The sequence below is a fragment of the Ambystoma mexicanum genome, chromosome 6q (genome assembly GCF_040938575.1).
Source record: "Ambystoma mexicanum isolate Mex_15411 chromosome 6q, UKY_AmexF1_1, whole genome shotgun sequence".
NCBI lineage: Eukaryota > Metazoa > Chordata > Amphibia > Caudata > Ambystomatidae > Ambystoma > Ambystoma mexicanum.
In genome coordinates this window covers 1,314,089,269-1,314,109,012 of record NC_090937.1, presented here as the reverse complement: position 1 = coordinate 1,314,109,012, position 19,744 = coordinate 1,314,089,269, and the positions used below count along the sequence as shown (strand labels likewise).

Here is a 19,744-nt window from a genome sequence, read left to right as displayed (position 1 = left end):
CTGCAAACGGTATTACCGCACAGTAATTGCACCGAACATCAGCATTTTTCCGGCATGTAAACAGGCCATTCTCATGAATGGTCAGACCCTTATATAATAGTGTTACTGCCGCATTTAAGGGCTACCGCCCAACACGTGATGAGGCCCACAGGTAGATGGGCTTGATCATAAATGCAACGGTAATGTTGTTACCACCACATTTACGGCCTGGCCCTATCATGAGTCTGGCATGTTTACCCCCAGCTCCGAGCTGGGGTTAAACATGCCGAGAAAATGCCAATTTGTGGTGCAATTAGCACTGGCAATTACCACTGGCGGTATTACCGCACAGTACTTGCACAGAAAATTCATCATTGGGTCCAATGGATCCAATGGGAAATGGGGACTTACAGTTAGCGCCCAACCCGTGATCCGGCAGTAATACCTCTAGAGGGGGGTTGCTAACGCTGATAAAGTTGGGCAGTATTCCAGTCGGGATATCGCCCAACTCGTGATCAGGCCCTTTAATGTCCACTTACTGCATGTTTTCGGGCATTTTTGGCGCTATACCCGCCGGCGGCAATAGCGCCCCTCAGCCCCATAGGGTCCCGCATGGAAAGTAAAACAGACGTGCGGATGATAGCTGCTCCAACAAAAAACGGAAAAATCAAACATTACCAAAGAAAGCAAGCTGTAACAAAAGTCGTGCATTCATAAGAAACTTGACCCTACCAAAAGACCAACCAAGCATAATGGTCCAATTAACAAATCCCAAGCAAAAGGTCAGGTCAGAACAGAATATTAAAGAAACCGCTACGCCACAGTTTTGGGATGACAAATGTTCAGAACCAGAATTAATGGACCTCTCGACGTATACAATATCGTATACGTATACAATATCAGAAGATGAAGAGAGGCAGTGGGTGAGGGAAAAGGAAGACAATGATATAACTGATGATGAACGGGAAAGTGCAGAGAGCTCAGATAACATCGAGAGTGATGCCTCCATAGTAAACGTGGATACAGTTGACTGTAGGCAAGAAAGAAGAGAGGGCGGAAGAATAATAAGTAACCAACCACCAGTGGAGAAGGCAGAAGTAACCAGAATCAGTAAAAAAGTGGGGCAGGCTTCAAGTAGGGAGCCACCCAGGAAAGTGTACCGGAGGTAGGGGGGAAAGAGCGTGCCCACAGAGAATTCAACACCTAGAAAGAGGTTTAACATATCGATGGCGACCTCTAGCAACAAACTGGTGCCTCAAGAGAAGAGAATGTTTATGGATTCAAATGGCGCTGAAAATGGAAATTTATATCGTCAGGAATCAAAATCAGATAATGCCAGGGTCATTAGGCAGCACAGGACTCATCTTGGAGCGTATACTCCATTTTGAAGATGGATTGATCCTTAACAGAGCCAATGTAATACGCCTGCTACATCATATTCCGGCATTAAGATTAATCACCACTAACGACCTTGCCTTTGTGGAATTTGTCAACAAAGCTTGCACAGACAAAGTGATTTTACACACAGTGTCAAACTTGGTTAGACAACTGCTTCTGGAGGAAGCCCCCCAGCTAAGGCCAACGGGCTTTGATCTCCAAGAGAGTGTTGAGAAATTAAAAACACAAGAATAAGAAAGAAAACGCTCGCCCAGGCCAAATAACAAAATAGGCAAAGAGCCTAAATATTTCAGGGGACACAGATCGCCGCCGAGAAAATGTAACTACAATGGTAGCCCGATTTTGAATACCAGAAACACAAGAGACGGTGATGAAAACGAAGCAGCACGATGAAAATGGTTCAAAAACCTCATTATTGATAAAATGGACATCCAATAACATAAAGTGGCTCATGGTGTCTCAGAAGTTAGAATACAAGAGGCTTTAGCCACCTTTTTACCATAGGAGAATTACAAAGGGAGAACCTGAAAGTCTTATGTTTACAAGAGACGTGGCTGCTGCAGCCACCAATGCTGGAAGGCTACGTGGTGTTATTAAATCCAACCACAAAAGGAGCAATAGGAAGACCCATGTTAGGCCTTTTGGTGGCAATTAAAAATGATTTAAACTGGAGAGTCTTGGAGAGTAGGAATCCCTCCCCATTTATCCAGATGGTGGTTATACAATTAGACAAAGAGGAAGGAGTCAAAGCTGGAGTCCTGATCTTGATAAACATATATTGGAACCCAGCAAATCCTTCAAACAAAACCCTTCCAGAAGAAATAGCAGCCTTATTGGATGAACAGAGAGAGAAATGGTCAGATCCGCTTTATATATTGGTTGGTGACTTAAATTGCACCTGTGTGAACAAAGAAAATCAGGTCATAGAACACGACTTAGCCACAGCAACAACAAAGGAAAAAAGAGGAATATTGTGGAGAAAAATGCTACAATCAAGAGATTCCATAATACTAAATGGAAAGGTTCAAGGGGATGTGCCAGCTCAGCCTACATGGAAGGGGATGCAATCAGCGCAAACTCTGGACTACATTTGTACATCAAGTAACCTGTCGAAGAACATCGAAACTCTGGAGGTGATAATAACGACAGCAAGCGATCATAACCTGATGAAACTCACTTGTAAGAACATCAGTAATAATAAGACCATCATATACAACCATGATATATTGACAGTCCAAAGAGGAACAAAACTGAGGATTCAACCAGATAAGATCAAAGGGTTAAACCTTAAATTAAAGGGTTTGATTGCGTCTCTTGAAAACCACCAAGAAATACAAAGGATTGACTATACACTGCTTTTGAAAGCTTAAAGCTTAGAAGGAAAAAACGTGAACTACCAACCGACAAAGATTCATCGCCATCTATATGATAGAATGGTATGGAAGAAGAAAAGAGACCTAAGGAAAAACATCCCACGCTTAAAGAAGAAATGGTCACCCCACCCGATGTCAGCAAGGATCTGCATAAGCTGAAACAGAACTACCATAACTGGCTTTATTTACATAAGAAAACCCTGCTAAATCAAGACGCAGAGAGAATGCTGGATAAAATGAGATCAAAAAATTTGGCGGAAATCTGGACGATCGTTAATGAAACAGACACACACCAAGAGGCCTCTTTATCAAATCATATAAGTGCAACCACATGGTGTGAGTTCTACACACAGTTGCAACAGAAAAATCATATACCATTGAAGCGAAGGTCGCTGGCAAAAAGGGGGGATGAAGAACTAGACATCAGCATTCAGGCAATTGAAAACATACTAAAGAACCTAAAAAACTGAAGAGCACCTGGACCGGACGGGCTGACGAATGCCATATTGAAAAGTAATACAACTGAATGCTCACAGTTTCTGCACCAACTGTTTAAGTATATCTTATACACTAAAGAATCCTGGCGTCTTGGAAGGCAACGGTAGTAGTACCAATTTTTAAAAAAGTGCTAATAACATCTGCGAATAACTACAGACCGATTGCCCTCTTGGATGTCCCAGGGAAAGTCTTCACATCCCACATTATTGAAGGCCTTGGTGGCATGGAGTCAATGAAGCCGTCGGAGAGATCCCTGACAGGGGGAGAGGAACCGCCGTCAATATTTTTTTGATCAAAACAAGGGGGGGTCTGGGAATCTCTCTACCAGCACAAACACAGCTCAATGACCTGTTCTTGGGTGAATAAACCCTGGGAGAGACTCTACCAAGTCTTTAGCTCACTGTCCCTTTCACAGAGAAGAAATGTCCCTGCATATCAGTCTTTGTCCTGCCAAGGGGCAGTCCAGCACCGAAATACTAGGCAATTCTCCTCTGAACAAGAGTACCAACAGCAACCCCATAAACGTGTTTTAGCCTTGTTGGGCATCATCAGTGAGGTGAAGCTCCGCCTCTCTAAGAACAGTGAGCAAGGGGTCCATGTCTGGATTGTCCTTTTAACTTAGGGTAAGACCCAAAGTTAATTTATGCAAAACTTGGGGGGGTTTGGGAATCAATCTGATGAAAGCCAGAACAGCCAGGAACAAAGCCCAGGAAATTTACATCACCTTCAATGACCTGTCAAAAGCACAATTAAAAGAGATAAACTGTGGGGAAAAACTGGAGACATGGGAATACCCCCAAGTCTTGGTGGAGAACATTAAAGACCTGTACACAGATACAAGTATCAGAGTTAGGTTGGACAAAACAGGGACACTGTCAGACCAAATCACCATCAAAACGGGTCTAAAACAATGGTGCCCACTAGCTCCTTAGCTCTATAACTAGTTCACATCAGACATTGGGGATGCTTTCGTTCTTACACGCTGCTTTCCTCCAAAGATCGCAGGGAAACCAATAGGGAGACTGTTATATGCAGATAATATCGTCCTGATAGACCAGACACAAATAGGTCTACAATGACAGCTGACAGCCTTACAGACATATGTGGGCGAAAATGACTTGATAATTAATGCAGAAATATCAAGGATTATGAGGCTGCGTCCTGGAGGAAAGAAAAGTAAAAAGAGGAAGATCGGCTGGTCACTAAAAGGTAAGAACATTCTCGAAGTTAACTCCTTTACATATTTAGGAGTTTGCATTAACAACATGAAAAGCGAAGCACCAAGAATTGAGGGGCTAAAACGGAAAGCAGTAAAACTGGCTTTGCAAGGGAAAATCCTACTTAGGAGATACTGTAGATTTACCTTAACTCCTTTGGTAAACGTCTATAGGATGAAAGTAGTTCCCATATTGTCCTATGGAGGGCCTATTCTGGCAGAAAGTGCTACAACTCCCCAAATCAGTCCCAATACAGCTGATAAGGAGAGAGTTGGCCTTAACTTTGCTTAAAGGAATGGTTCAGCCAGAATATTTTATTGTCCCTATGGTTCGGCCATGTGTTTTTAACCATAAGTCGATCGATCGTACAAACATTTCCTTTGCACCTTACCCGAGTTTTCGTCTCTTGAACACAAGTGAAATCAGACAGCAGGGCGCGGCTATCTTGTGACAATCTTATCACTTGCCGCATCGCCCTGGGTGACCTGCGTTTTCGGCACTAAATCATATCCCCCGCCCCTGTACCTGACATCACTAGACACGTACCGCCCATTTCACAATGCCAAAGCACGTCCCGTGTCAACATTCTCTGCGCTTCAGCTAATGATGTGTCGCCATGGAAACAGCAGGAACCCTCTTTCCTCGATAAGTATAAACAGACCGTTTCACAACACACAACAGCAGATTTTCTCTTCCATTCCTGTCACGGTATTTCTTTGAGTATTCTGTGACTCGTTTCTGTGCTCTGGTCAGCTACCTTCGTTGCTTGTAGCCCGTGTGAACAGATACCAGTACCACCGCTATAAATTATTTTTGTTTGTTTACCACACGATGCCAACAATAATGCCTTTCTGTACGAGCCCGAGTATTCCGAGGAGGAATTACTGGTAAGAGAAAGATGCGGAAACGATGGGGCTTCAGACGACAGTTGGGAGGACGATTCAACAGATGAAGAGACTGGGCCTAGTCGCATGGACGGTGTTTCCACCTGGTGTACCTGCAATCGGTGCGCGCTAATGCCAACCGAAAAGGAGAACTGCTGCTGCCGAGAAAACTCTGGATGCTTGTCCTACATATCGCAAGGCGATCCACAGCTGCAATGGGTTATCGAGCTGCCAACCTTCAGGGCAGCCTGCCTCACACGGTCCGTGTTGAGGATTTTGATGGTGCTTATGCACGAACTTCGCGCAACAGTTCGCCCTCCTAATCCAAGTAACAAGTTAGTATAGTCTGGTTCTGATGTCAGTTAGGCCACTACTATTTCATGGTTGTGTCCTATATTTTCGTAACTTCAATATATCATTGTCATATCAGTTTAGTCTTGCAATTCTCTAGTAATAGTCACATAAAAGTCGTTCAATATTGTGCAGTGTCTAGTTAGCATTTGTCCTGGCAAAAATACCATTGGATACAAGAATTGTCATTGACAACTAAGGTTTAAAACACTTATCTTGGTCATTTAAAAACAGTTTCTATCTTTCTTTTTCACAGGTGGTACAGGCTGGTGGCCTATCGTTCATACACATGGTGGCTTCATGGGAGGCTTGGACACCGCGTTCGACGAGTAATACCCGCCTGTGTCGTTGGTGCCATTAGAGAAACTTTCCCCAGTGACAGCGGTCAGTACAGGGGATTTTCCCTCGCTGTGCTGCAACCAGACCTTTACAATGTGTAGTAGTTTTGTGTCATCAAAATAAGAAACCAAATAAAACACAACATATTTTTTTATCAATGGTTGTTTCAGTTTTTAAGTGAACCAAGTGTGTTTCCATTCAGCAGTGTTCCGGTGACTTGTCTGCACGCCCCAGGCCAATCCATCCCCCCTCCACTATCAAAAGCAGTTTGCACCAGTGGACGTGCGCTGGCAAGGGGTGCTGTCAGGGGCGCGGACGGCCAAGGTGCCAAACACCATGTACACTTCGAAACCTATTTTACACCCAGGGGCCATTGTTCACATGGCCTCCTCAGACCCTGTGTCTCCCTGCAGGCTCCCCTTGAAGCAGGCCGCGCCCCTGAAACACACATAACACGAAATATACACGTCATTCATTCACAAACACACCCCTTTTTGTTATTCTTTATAAACCACTTGATATTTATCATGAGAACATCTTTGAGCACTGCAAGTCAACTAGTGAACGTGCTACTCTGTGACCGCTTCGAGTGAACTCGTCAGTGTGCTACCTGTGAACATCTCCCTATTCTCCTGCCACTAACTACTCTGCTTGCTAAATCTAACTGTTTATTGGTCAAGTTAAGGGCATGTATCCTAATCATATCTCCTTCATTTGTAAATGTATATTTATTTAGAAGTAACGTACTCAGTAGAGTTTCTTTGGCTATGTTATCGATATATCAATTTTTATCAGTGTCAATTGGCATCGAATTGCATCCTTCGTGGACCGTGTCTATAGTATAAGCATGTTTCCTTTTCATGCACGATAGAACATTCAAGGGACGAGTAACATGTTCTGCTTTTCAACACATCAATGAATTGTTTGTGAAAGTTATCCTATAATACAGCCGCCCATGCTGCACTGGTTTTGCTGTGGTGAACAAAAGAAAGCATGCAATGAACAATGTATGGTCCAATTCCTTCTTTCTCACATTTTTATGCTAAATAATTTTCGAATAATGTTGCCCTTTATTTTGCAGAATTTACAACAATGCCTGCATGTTCTATTTTCGGTTGCCCTTCGAAGACCCATGACAAATCGGAAGCCATTACAATACATGTATTCCCTTGGACTGTTGATCGAATAAGAGAATAGGTCAGATATTGCGGATATCCACCGGAAGAGCTTGAAAGTAGAGTCAAACAAGTCTTGGAGGAAAAGAGGGGTCATCGTTACTGCATCTGCAGCCTGCACTTTACCCCGAATATGTACGACACATCCTTGTACACAAACAGGAATCAACTGAGAAAACTCAAAAATTGCTCCCAAGCGCTATTCCGACTTTATTCGTGAAAATGCCTCCACAGGTGAGTCACGCTTACGGATTTAGCTTTACACCTGTATTTTCGGTGTAAATGTCACTTTAACACTTTCGATATTTATATGATTGAATAGCTGTTTAAATAATGACTATTTTGGTAAACATCAGTCCTTGTTTTTGAGAACCCTCATAGAAAATTGATTTATGGGCACAGATAATTATGCTATATTATGCATTTACATAAGCATAATTTTCTCGTATAGAGTCTCCTTACATGCCACTTTTTAATGTTGGCATTTATAAATCGAATAATACTTTCCCTTTACAACTCCATGACTATCCACCGAATATGAAGCAACAAGATTCAACATCCATGTCTTGCCTGGAGTCATCAACAATTTAGAGCGCGTATCAGGTAATCTTACCTAGCTATTCTGTTCCAGACTGGTTTATGCATGGAATTTTAGATAATGTGATCATTTTTACGCAACGTATCATTGCTTTACATAATGTTTATTGTGGTTTGATATTGATATTTACCTTTGTCGTCTTTCCAAATTGTGTGTCCAGTTTCCAATATTTTCATCCTTACTAATGCAAGTACTGTGTTTCAGGGAGATGCTGAAGCGTCCACTACAATTACAACATCCCTCATAATAGATCCGGAGCCAAAGATATGGGTCTTGACAGTTCAATTGGACGAGATAATCTGATCATATTTACATATCGTGTAATTGTTTTACCCAATGTTTCATTCGTACTTTACTATTGATATGTACCTTTGTCGTCTTTCCAAATTGTGTGTCCAGTTTCCAATATTTTAATCCACACTAATGCAAGTACTGTGTTTCAGGGAGATGCTGGAGCATCCTCTACAATTACATTATCCCTTGTAGTTGTTCCGAAACCAGACCTTGTAGTTGTTCCGGAACCAGACCTTGTAGTTGATCCGGAGCCAGAGGAATGCGTACTGACAGTACCCTCTAATGAAAGAAAGTCGGTCTAATTATATGTGTAATGCAAATGACTTATTTTAAATGGATGCTCTTTTCTAGGGATGTATACAAGATCCGTATATTGAACGGGAGGCATGTGGATCTGAGTTGGTGCGCCAGCTTGCTGATGGTGATGTTAGAGTAAAGAAGGTTTCAAAGAAAAGAAAGAAAAATAAGGTTAGTTATAAACAGTTTATATTTTTGGCAATTGTTTTGTGCTGAGGCCTTCATTATATGATTTTATTAATGTAAATTTTACAACACTATGTTGGATTTAAACTGAACATCCCTTTTCCTATCTGTCCTGTAGTTTCCCGATGGAGTATGGACTATGCAGACACAGACAGCGATACAAATGACAGATGCTGCTTGCCAAACTGTTTTCAACATGGAGGAACTATTATTTGAGGCGCGGCGTGTTCACACTCGAGATGCCTATGACCAATGGCCAGAAAATGAATTTAATTTGACTGGACCATTGCTACAATGCGCCTGCTACACCAGATGAAGGTGAAAGTGAATTTATAGAAGATAGTTTTACATTACTCGATGAGCACTTGACACAATCGACATCCGCCAAAAAAATGCCCCCCAAAAAACAGTTGACATTGATGTTTTCTCCAATCCATGATCAAGTAACAGATGTTGAAATGACAGAGACTGAAGCATCAACACTATTGACCGACAAACTAGACAAAGATATTGACTATAGTATGTTCAGTTTGGCTGATATGTCCACAACGGTTCAGTCCGAAACAACAGTGTTGCCGGATGACAGTCTAATAAAAGAGGCCAAATACATAGGGCCTCATTACACGGAAGGCGGTAAGGGTTAACGGTCACCAGTAGTGGTACCGGTGACCGTTAACCATTACCGCCTTATTACGAGGTCCCTTTGCGGGTTGGTACTTTAACGCCTGCTTTTTGCAGGCGTTAAAAACCAACCCGCAAAGGGACCTCAGTACTAATTACGGCACCGCAAATTTGTGGTACCGTAATTAGCACCTTCCCCATTCCCATTATGCCGTATGGGGCAAAAATGGGAATGGGGAAGGGCAATGGTGAAAGGGGGAATTACCGCCCCGCCAACCTTGGAATAGGGCGGTAATTCCCCTTTCCACCAAGGCGGTGCCGGTATTTTACCGGCATGAACCATGGCGCTAATATCGCCATGGTTCACGCCTACCGTGTAATGAGGCCCATAGTATTCGACAGCAGCTTGATGGAGATTATAAAGATGCTGAAATGTGTGTATTCAGTGAAAGGGGAAGTATGTTGGAAGCCATTGGTGAACGTGACTCGTCTAACACAAGGCAGTAACCTCAGACTACATGCCACTTGTGAAAAGTTACATAAAACATTTTCATGGTCCGCTCAACCGATGCTGCAGAAACTACCAGCTGGCAATCTACTGTGTGCAGCAGCTTTACTTTCAGTGGCTCTAGTTTCACGAAGTTATCCAGTTTCTTTCAGTTTGTGGGACTCCATTTCATTACTAAAACGCAATACTACAAATACCAATGTGATTATCTATTCTCTGCCATTAGTGAAGCTTGGAAAATTGAACAATTGGCTATTCAAAGTACATTCTCCGACAAACGGTTCAGGCTACCCGGCGATGGACAGTGTGACAGCCCTGGATTCTCTGCTAAGTACAGCACCTACCATTTTCAGGACATGGAAAGTAAGAAAATGGTGAGTTCGGTGGTTGTGCAGGTGTCCCAAGTAAATCCGCAGTGCCCATGGAGAAACTTGATTTTAGAAAATCACTGGAAGATCTACAATCGAGTGGAATGCAAATCGACCTCATAGCCACGGACAGACACGTTTCAATAGCCAATACAGTGAGAGAGCAGTATCCAAATATTAAACATCAATTTGATGTATCGCATGTTGCCAAATTAATCAATGAAAAAATCTCGGCGCCAGAGAAAAAAAAAGGTTTTGAAAGTATTTCACAATGGTACCAGTCTTTCAGCAACCATCCTTGGTGGAGCTCCAAAACATGTGATTGGTCTGTGAAAATTTTACTGGAAAAATGGCGGTCACTAATGCACCACTGTTCTAACATTCACCACTGGACAGAAAACCAACATTTCCACCAATGTGAACATGGCCCTTTGTCCCCAGAGCAGGCACGGAAGAAGAAGTGGTTGATCCCATCTTCACCTCCACACAAAGCCCTTGAGAAGATTGTGTTTGATAAAACTCTATCAAGAGATCTGAAGGGACTCACAGAATTCTGTCACACAGGAGATTTGGAGGTGTTCAACAATATGTGCCTAAAGTACAGGCCAAAGAGATTGCATTTCGGCATCCAAGGGATGAAATCTAGGACTTTACCAGTGGTATTAGCGCATAACGAGAATGTAGGCCGGGAACAATCTAGGACTGCAGGAAACTTAGGGATGCTTCGCTACACTATGGCCTTTACGAAAAGAAGCAGAAAATGGGTTGTCAAACCAGTATATGAGAAAATGGAATTCGATTTTGTGAAAGATCTTATTATTAATGTCGTAGAGATGCATACTCATTGAATTGCGCACAAATCTGCTCCGAGCACACATACATTGCCACAAAACATTGCCAACGTGCCATGTCCACCCAAAGCAGAGCTTGTTCAATCGTTCAAATCATGGTACAAATGATTACCATCTGTTTTTATTTTTGCCAAAAATGTTTTTATAAAGTGTCCAAATAAAGTATGCAATTTGTCGTTTGAAATCTATCCTCTCAGTCCGTTTCTTAAAAAAATAGTACAATTATTACGATTGCTTTCACATTTCACAGTTTAGTCGAGCTACTGTGGGACCTTCATTTTTCGTGTTAATGACCAATGGATAACAGTGTGTAAGAATCTTTGGTTTTTGGCAGTTGCCATAAAGTTCCCCAAACTGAATATCTGCTCGTCACACAAAAGGGATAAGACCTAGGCTACAAAACATTCTAGGCATGCAAGAATTACTGACTGTGAAAACATGCCATGGGGTAGGAGGCCATGAGATAAGCAGAGGTGGGCCTATTACTAGACACATTTTGACTCAGTTTTTGTGTTACATCGACTATAATTTGGGATTAGGGGGCATTCTGTCATTGGCAAGTTTCCCCTACCCCTCAGCAGTGCCAGGAACAACGAGCTGTGACAGCCCCCAATGTTTTCATCCTGTGCCCGTGCTTCAAAATTCATGTTCTCATGGATGCGTTGACATTGGATGTTGCAAAGTAAGAAAGTATGTTCATGGTGAGTGAAGGTCACCAGCTTTTGTTTTTTGCATCGGAGCTGGGAGGCCCACGCGTCCCGCGCACAGTATAAGGTTCTATTGTTTTTTGACCCTGAGAGACAGGGACCATTCCGAAAGGGATTGAATTGAAGGGGGGGTGTAATAACATATGATATGATAAGGTTGTCCATTCCGAAACTGGACCTAGTTACGTATAAGTTCAGTTCATGAAACATCGTTGACACGAACAGAGGAGTCTGCATTACGGTCTGCATTATGCCAAGAGAATGGAAATGCTGAATATAATGTAAGTTTCTCTTTAGACGATTTTATACCAGAACTTGTTGAAATGCGAATAGCTGACCGTTATTGCTGGGTCACATTGTACTTGTTCGTTCTGTGTGGCATATTGCAATGAAGTGCTAGTACAACCTTTGTGTGCTGGGCTATCTACCGGGCACACGGGCAGACCAGCATCGAGACGCATGTAGACCACCACTGGTTTCTCCCTGGCTCTACGCTAATAAATCATCACATTGTTTGTGCACCTCGAATTGTTGCCCCAGTTTACGCATTACGATTAGAGCTCAACATACTCCATTGCACTATCCTCAGAAGCAAATAGCGGAGTACTTTGATATTCCACGTTGTATTCTCTCGGTTCACATTGTGTCACCTCTGCGCTAATAAAGAAAATGATTAATTGTAATAAAGATCGGCTACTGAGACACATTTCTATTTTTATGTTTTGCATTCAAGTTGCATCGTGCCATTCTGCGATTGTCATCTATTCCAGACCCCGACCAATGGATTCTTCAATCGCCAGCTGCAGCTACACGTCAATCACTGGATCTACTTAACCATTTTTTGCGACGACAGACAAGGGGCAATATGCCCATACGAGGATTTACGACATGGCTAACTCCCAGAGCAATAGAGAAGCAATCAGAAAGGCACAAGCCCTATCATTGTTCAATGAGACTCTGCAAATCGGCAACACCACCACACCCACTATAATGGCACCTAAGAGTGACAGTGAAATTGGTTTACTAAAGGAACTGGAAAAACTGCAGCGCAAGGAAATCAGCAAATGGTGGGAAGAACACTCACTACAAAATTATATTGAGGTGGGCAGAATCCCACGAGGACTAAGGATCCTTACCATCCCCTCCTTTGAAGAACTGGATCCAATAATGCTGCAAGAATGGAGCGTTGCAACAAATGGATTATCCAAAACATTTTTACAGTTGTTGGTAAGGTATGCAGGTGTTGACCGTATTAAAACATTGGAAAAAATAAGTGAAGTGGAAAAACAATTAAAAAAGATACATGAAACAGAAGAAGGGAAGAAACTCAAGAGTAGTATGGAAAAGAATCTGGTCGAGTATGAAGAGGAAATAAAACAGAGGAAACAGAGGAGATTTTTGAGAGACAAAGAAGACTACGAAAGAGGAAGAGTCTACACCTTTGCGAAAAGGTTTGACCAACTGAGACAAACATCCCTATCCAAATCAGCCAAATTGACTGGTGCTATCGAGAAAAATACAAGTGAAAACTCATCAGCTTCAGAGTCAGATTTAACAAGTAGCGAGACTGACGAGGCGAATATCCGAATTAATTTTTTAGACGAAATGCGTTTACTACGCCAAGATGGCAGAAAAAACAAGCCACAAAGAGGTGGAAATCAAAGTCGGGGGAGAGGCAGAGGCGGCCGAAAACAACAAGGAGGGGGCAGAGGAGCAGGCAGTGTAACGAACAATACCCCGGCCAGATCGCTGCGCTCTGGAAAGTAGGTGAGTTATCAGATGAAGACGACACCAAATTCAAAATAATTAATCTGTCAGAACACGCTCTCACTGAAAACCAAACCAAGGTACTTAGTCTGGGTCTAAATTTTTGCCCCAAAGCCAAGAATGACTATGTACAAACAAGAATAGACTTTGACCAATACATACGCAAGATACGTCTAATGAAATTCTTTGCGACCAACATATACAAAAAACACCCTAAAGAAAAAGAAACGGGGCAAATTGAGGTAAAGATCAAGGAGTTGAATACACTAACAGATCTGGTAGATTTGGAAAAGGGAACAGAAGTGGGCAATGATGGTGAACCCATAGATTTTGATGAACTTGACATCAGAACAGACTGGACAGTTAAGAGACAATTGAAATTGAAATCAAGGTTTAACCCCATGGCCAACCTTGGGAACAACACTGAGGCATTTCAGAGTCTAGTAGTCGAAGACCTGAAAAAACTACGGAGGAAAGAACAAAAGCGAATCCCAAAGGATAATATGTCAGCCCAAGATAGACAAGCATTACAGGAGCTACAGGAACTAAAAAACTGCATTATCAAACCATCTGATAAAGGGCGAAATATAGTCATACAGAACAGACTGTATAAGAGAGGCATATAGACAGCTCAATGACAAAAAATGCTATGCAAGGATCAAAACCAACCCCATTAAAGAATTGGAAAATAAGATCAGTATGTTCCTTGCAAAATGAGAAGAAAAGGGCCTATTAACCGAAGAGAGTTGCAAGTTCTTATCGACCACTAACTCCATTACACCAACAATCTATTTTCTCCCCAAGGTACATAAGAACATGAGAAAACCACCAGGGAGGCCCATTGTTTGTTTGATAGGGTCGGCTTTGGAAAATATGTCCAAGTATATAGACAAAGTCCTCTTTCCTTTTGTCTCTGTGCTTCCGTCCTACCTAAGAGACACGACAGATTTCCTATCCAGGATCGAAGACATACCATGGGAAAAGGAATATTTGTTGGCCGGTATGGATGTGGTTTCGCTTTACACATCTATTGGCCATGAGTACGGGAAACAGGCGTGTCAACATTATCTTCACACCAGATCCCTAAACTATTTGGAACACACGCAAATGGTACTCTCGATGATTGAACTGTGCCTCACAAACAATGTCTTCCTCTTCAACAATGAGTACTTCAAACAGTTGCAGGGAACGGCTATGGGCACCACCTTTGCGCCATCGTATGCAAATCTAACGATGGGCGCTTGGGAGGAACTTGAAGTCTGGACAGACAGTAATCGCAAATATACTGACAATGTTATTTTATGGCTGAGATACAGTGATGATCTCTTCATTATCTGGAAAGGGATGGAGCAGGGTTGGGTGGACTTTGCCAACCGTTTGAACCTCAACAAGAACAATCTCCAATTCACGGAAACGCATAGTCGCACATTAATCACCTTCCTCGATGTCAACGTGAGAATTAATGAATGAGAAGATAACTTCTGAGCTGCATAGAAAAGCTACAGGGTCAGATACACCACTGCATGCGAACAGCGGACACCCTAAAAACCTTATTTGGAGTGTTCCGTATGGAGAATTTATCAGGTTGAGAAGAAACAACACCACACTGGAATCCTACGACAGAGAAAGTAAAATTACGGCTCATGGCTTCTCAAAACAACTGTATCCCAAGAGAGTGATTGAGAGAGAGTATCTCAAAGCCAGATCGAAAGAACGATCAAGTCTCATAGCAGGATCCGAGAGGAAGGACTTGACGAAGACGGAAAAAGACAGTACTTGCCTGATCCTAACTTTTAACACTCAGGTACCTGCGATTAGGCAAATTCTCAACAACCATTGGAAAATCCCCATGGTGGACCAAGATCTTCGCAGTAACCTAAAGACCGGCCCTCAGATAACTTTTAGAAGAAATCGATCTATAAAAGACTCTCCGGTCCAAAGTTTTATGATCAAAGAAGAAGACACCAAGAAGAAAAGCTGGCTATTAAGTCAAAAGAAGGGTTTTTTCAAATGCACTCGATGCAACATCTGCAAGTATGCTAAGAAATGTGGTTCCTTTAAACACCCCATTACAGGCCAAACCGTTTCGATATTGGACAAAATCACATGTGAAACTGAATATGTTGCCTATGTCCTCACATGTTCCTGCCAAAAATGGTACATAGGCAGTACGAAATATAAATTAAAGACTCGCATACAACAGCACGTACGAACCATCCTCAACAGTGATGCTAATTACCCTATGGCCAAGCACTTTGCAGATTGCCACAACAAAAACATGGAGAGCTTTGGTTTCTTTGGGATTCACAAAATTGATTCAGGTCTCAGAGGTGGTAACAAAGAAAAACTTTTACGACAAAAAGAGACTAGATGCATTCTAGACTTTGAAAGCAAATTCCTGCATGGGCACAACATAGACGAAGAACTGTACACTTTTTTAGGACAATGATGTCTGTACCACCTGGATTTTCTTCCCTCTTTTGAGTCAACAAATGTATGAATTAAGACAGAATGTTATAATTTCCGCTATAATATGCCACTTTGCAAGATTACAAAATGTGCTTTGTGATTAGAAGTCAAAGTTGGACACTAGTATTTTAATATTTTTATGATTTCTTCAGATTTCTTGGTGATTGTTTCTTTCGTTTTATATATACACGTGTGATAGTTGATATTTTTAACATGTGGTGCAAAGATTTTGGGAACTGGTGGAGTTTAAGGAGCCTTAAGAAATGCAGTGGACAAAACTAGTAAATGTGCAATTTGGTAAAGAATTATATGATTAGGGTCCGTGCGAGACACACTGGATGCAGCAGTTCAATGCACTTTGTAATGGGAAATTCAGAAATGATTTTACGGAATAAGTATGCAACTGATAATAATTGCTGCTATTGCACCTTGCACTTTATGGATATGTATGCACTTTATGAGTCTAATGCAATTTTGCACAAAACCAACTACGTTGCCAACTGAAAGTTTCAGTCGTGATACATTGTTATGCTGACCAATACTGCTGCTACTGCACTATGCACTTTACACATTTTAGAACATCAGAGATAGGCACATGATCACAATCATTGCTACTGCATGATGTGGTTTCCCAATATAGTGGCACTGAAGGATTACAAGGCTTTTATATGAACAATACCATGCTGCTAAATCAGAAAAGGTTTGGCACTTGTTGCTATTTGCATTATGCACCTTATGGAATCATCATAACTGTTGCCACTGCATGATGTGGTCCATCGATATGTTGGCACGTAAGGATTCCAATGCATTATTTACGAATAACATCATACTGCCAAAAAAGAAAAAGTTTGGTGCTTGTCGCCTTTTGCACTATGCACCCTATTAATTGAAGAGCAATGAAGACAGCCACACTATCAGAATGACTGCCATTGAAGCATGCATCATCTTGCTACCCACATATCATAGGATCCCAATGCACTGCGTAGTATAAGAACTGTGCTGCCGATTGTAAGCCAAAGATGAGACAACTGGATCATTAACCAACATAGCCATTGGTGCAATATGCATTTCATGAAATACAAAGGTTTCTGAGAAAGTCAATGCTATGCTGATCAATGAAGCCACTAGGCGTTAATCGCACATTGGGACTGGGTGGCCCATAACTCTGTCAGTGCATTGTGCACGTGTTTGGTAGAACTCTGTGTCAAAATAGCGTTAAATGTCTATGTGGCTGTTTATAACTTTGTGGCAAGTCGGGCATCTACATGACATTAGATTTGAAATGTCAGATACTGTGTTTTTAAAAATGCACGGAATCCCCAAAACAGAGGATACTCAAGCACAATTTAAAATATTCGATGCACGAGGGGTACTATTCATGTGTCTAGTGTAGAAAAGCTGCATATAAGAGTCAAAAGCACTACCTCTGTCACATTATAAGATGGCCACCATGCTTTTGCTAGACAAGATGTGCATTGGCTAAGGGAGTCCTTCTTCTATTTTGACTAAAATAATCTCCAGTGTTTCCCGTATGCTCTGCACTAATGTTTTAAAACTCACTGGTTTTTGGGGGCTTGCTGTTGTGAACAAGCGGCGAGATTTGCCGCGAAACGCGTCAACGCCCGAAAACGCGCACTTTTTTGCACTATGGGAGTGCCATATTTTGATGGCCTGTAATTTTAACTTTTAAATTTAGCTTGCCGAGTTGTAAGGATCCAAATAAAGAAAACTTTTTTCTACCAAATGACATTTTTGAATCTGGATGCTTTATTTATCTAAAACGACTGTGAAGAGTGCCACTCACTTTGCCTGATGAAAATCAGTGCCCTAAAGAGATATATATATATATATTCAGTTAAAAAAACTTTGTTAAAGGGACATTATGGTTAAGTTTTGCTACTAAAAACCTATGAAATTCAGTAAAAAAACTTAGTAAAACTGAAAAAACCCTGAAATTCGGCAGTTATGGTAAGATAAGCAACCATAACTCACGCCACCGTGCACTGCTAACACTAACACTCAGGACATCAAAGGTGACACACGGACATGAGCGGGGGGTGGGAGAGACACACGGGGCATGAGCGGCGGGTGAGAGAGACACACACTTGCATAGTTTGGTTATAAGCCGCCCAAAAAGTGCTCTTCCTATGGAAACAGCAACTTAACCATAACTACATGGCCCGTGTCTGTCTCCTGTTCCTCCCAACCCCCACTCATGTCCGTGTGTCCTTCTCCCTCCCGCCCACCCCCCGCTCATGTCCGTGTGTCTTCCAACCTCCCGCCCACCCCCCGCTCATGTCCGTGTGTCTTTCTCCCTCCCGCCCACCCCTCGCTCATGTCCGTTTGTCTTTCTCCCTCCCGCCCACCCCCTGCTCATGTCCGTGTGTCTTTCTCCCTCCTGCCCACCCCCCGCTCATGCTCCGCTCGTGCCCCGCTCATCTATAACACCTGCCCACCCCCCGCTCATGCCCCGTGTGTCTCTCCCACCCCCCGCTCATGTCCGTGTGTCTCTCCCCACCCGTCGCCCACCCCCGCTCATGTCCATGTGTCTCTCCCCACCCGCCGCCCACCCCCCGCTCATGTCCGTGTGTCTCTCGCCAACCGCCGCCCACCCCCCGCTCATGTCTGTGTGTCTCTCCCCACCCCCCGCTCATGACCCATGTGTCTCTCCCCACCCGCCGCCCACCCCCCGCTCATGTACCGAGTGTCTCTGCCCACCCGCCGCCCACCCCCCGTTCATGTCCGTGTGTCTCAACCCACCCGCCGCCCACCCCCCGCTCATGTCCCTTGTGTCTCTCTCCCCCCCACCCCTGCTCATGCCCCGTGTGTCACTCCCTCTCCCGCCAATCCCCCGCTCATGCCCCGTGTGTCTCTCCCCCCTTCCGCCCACCCCCTGCTCATGCCCCGTGTATCTCTCTCCCTCCCCCCAACCACCGCTCATGCCCCGTGTGTCTCTCTCCCTCCCCCCCGCTCATGCCCCGTGTGTCTCTCCCCCTCCCGCCCACCCCCCGCTCATGCCCCGTGTGTCTCTATCCCACCCCCAACCCTGCTCATGCCCCATGTGTCTCTCTCCCTCCCCTCCACCCCTGCTCATGCCCCGTGCCTCTCTCCCCTTCCCCCCACCCCCCGCTCATGCCTCGTGTGTCTCTCTCCCTACCCCCCACCCCCGCTCTTGCCCCGTGTGTCTGTCTCCCTCCCACCCACCCCCACTCTTGCCCCGTGTGTCTGTCTCCCTCCCGCCCACCCCCGCTCTTGCCCTGTGTGTCTGTCTCCCTCCTGCCCACCCCCGCTCTTGCCCCGTGTGACTGTCTCCCTCCCGCCCACCCCCGCTCTTTTCCCATGTGTCTGTCTCCCTCCCGCCCATCCCCGCTCTTGCCCCGTGTGTCTTTCCCCCTCCCGCCCACCCCCCGCTCTTGCCCCGTGTGTCTTTCCCCCTCCCTCCCGCCCACCCCTGCTCTTGCCCCATGTGTCTTTCCCCCTCCCGCCCACCCCCGCTCTTGCCCCGTGTGTCTTTCCCCCTCCCGCACACCCCCGCTCTTGCCCCATGTGTCTCTCTCCCTCCCGCCCACCACCCAGTCATGCCCCGTGTGTCTCTCTCCCTCCCGCTCATGCCTCGTGTGTCTCTCGGCCTCCCGCCCACCCCCCGCTCATGCCCCGTGTGTCTCTGTCCCTCCCCTCACCGCCGCTCATGCCCCGTATCTGTCTCCTGTTCCTCTCATGTGTCGTGTCTGTCTCCTCTTGCCCCCCATCCCCCACTCATGCCCCGTGTCTGTCTCCTGTTCCCCCCACCCGCTCATGCCCCGTGTCTGTCTCCTGTTCCCCCACCCGCTCATGCCCCGTGTCGCTCTCTTGTTGCCCCCCACC

The 19,744-nt window shown here is 44.1% G+C and overlaps 1 protein-coding gene across 1 annotated transcript in view; it reads left to right on the top strand.

Moving 5' to 3' along the window:
• C1QTNF7 (C1q and TNF related 7) overlaps window positions 1-19,744 on the top strand; it is a 329,399-nt gene that overhangs the window by 203,886 nt on the left and 105,769 nt on the right. The window lies entirely within an intron of this gene.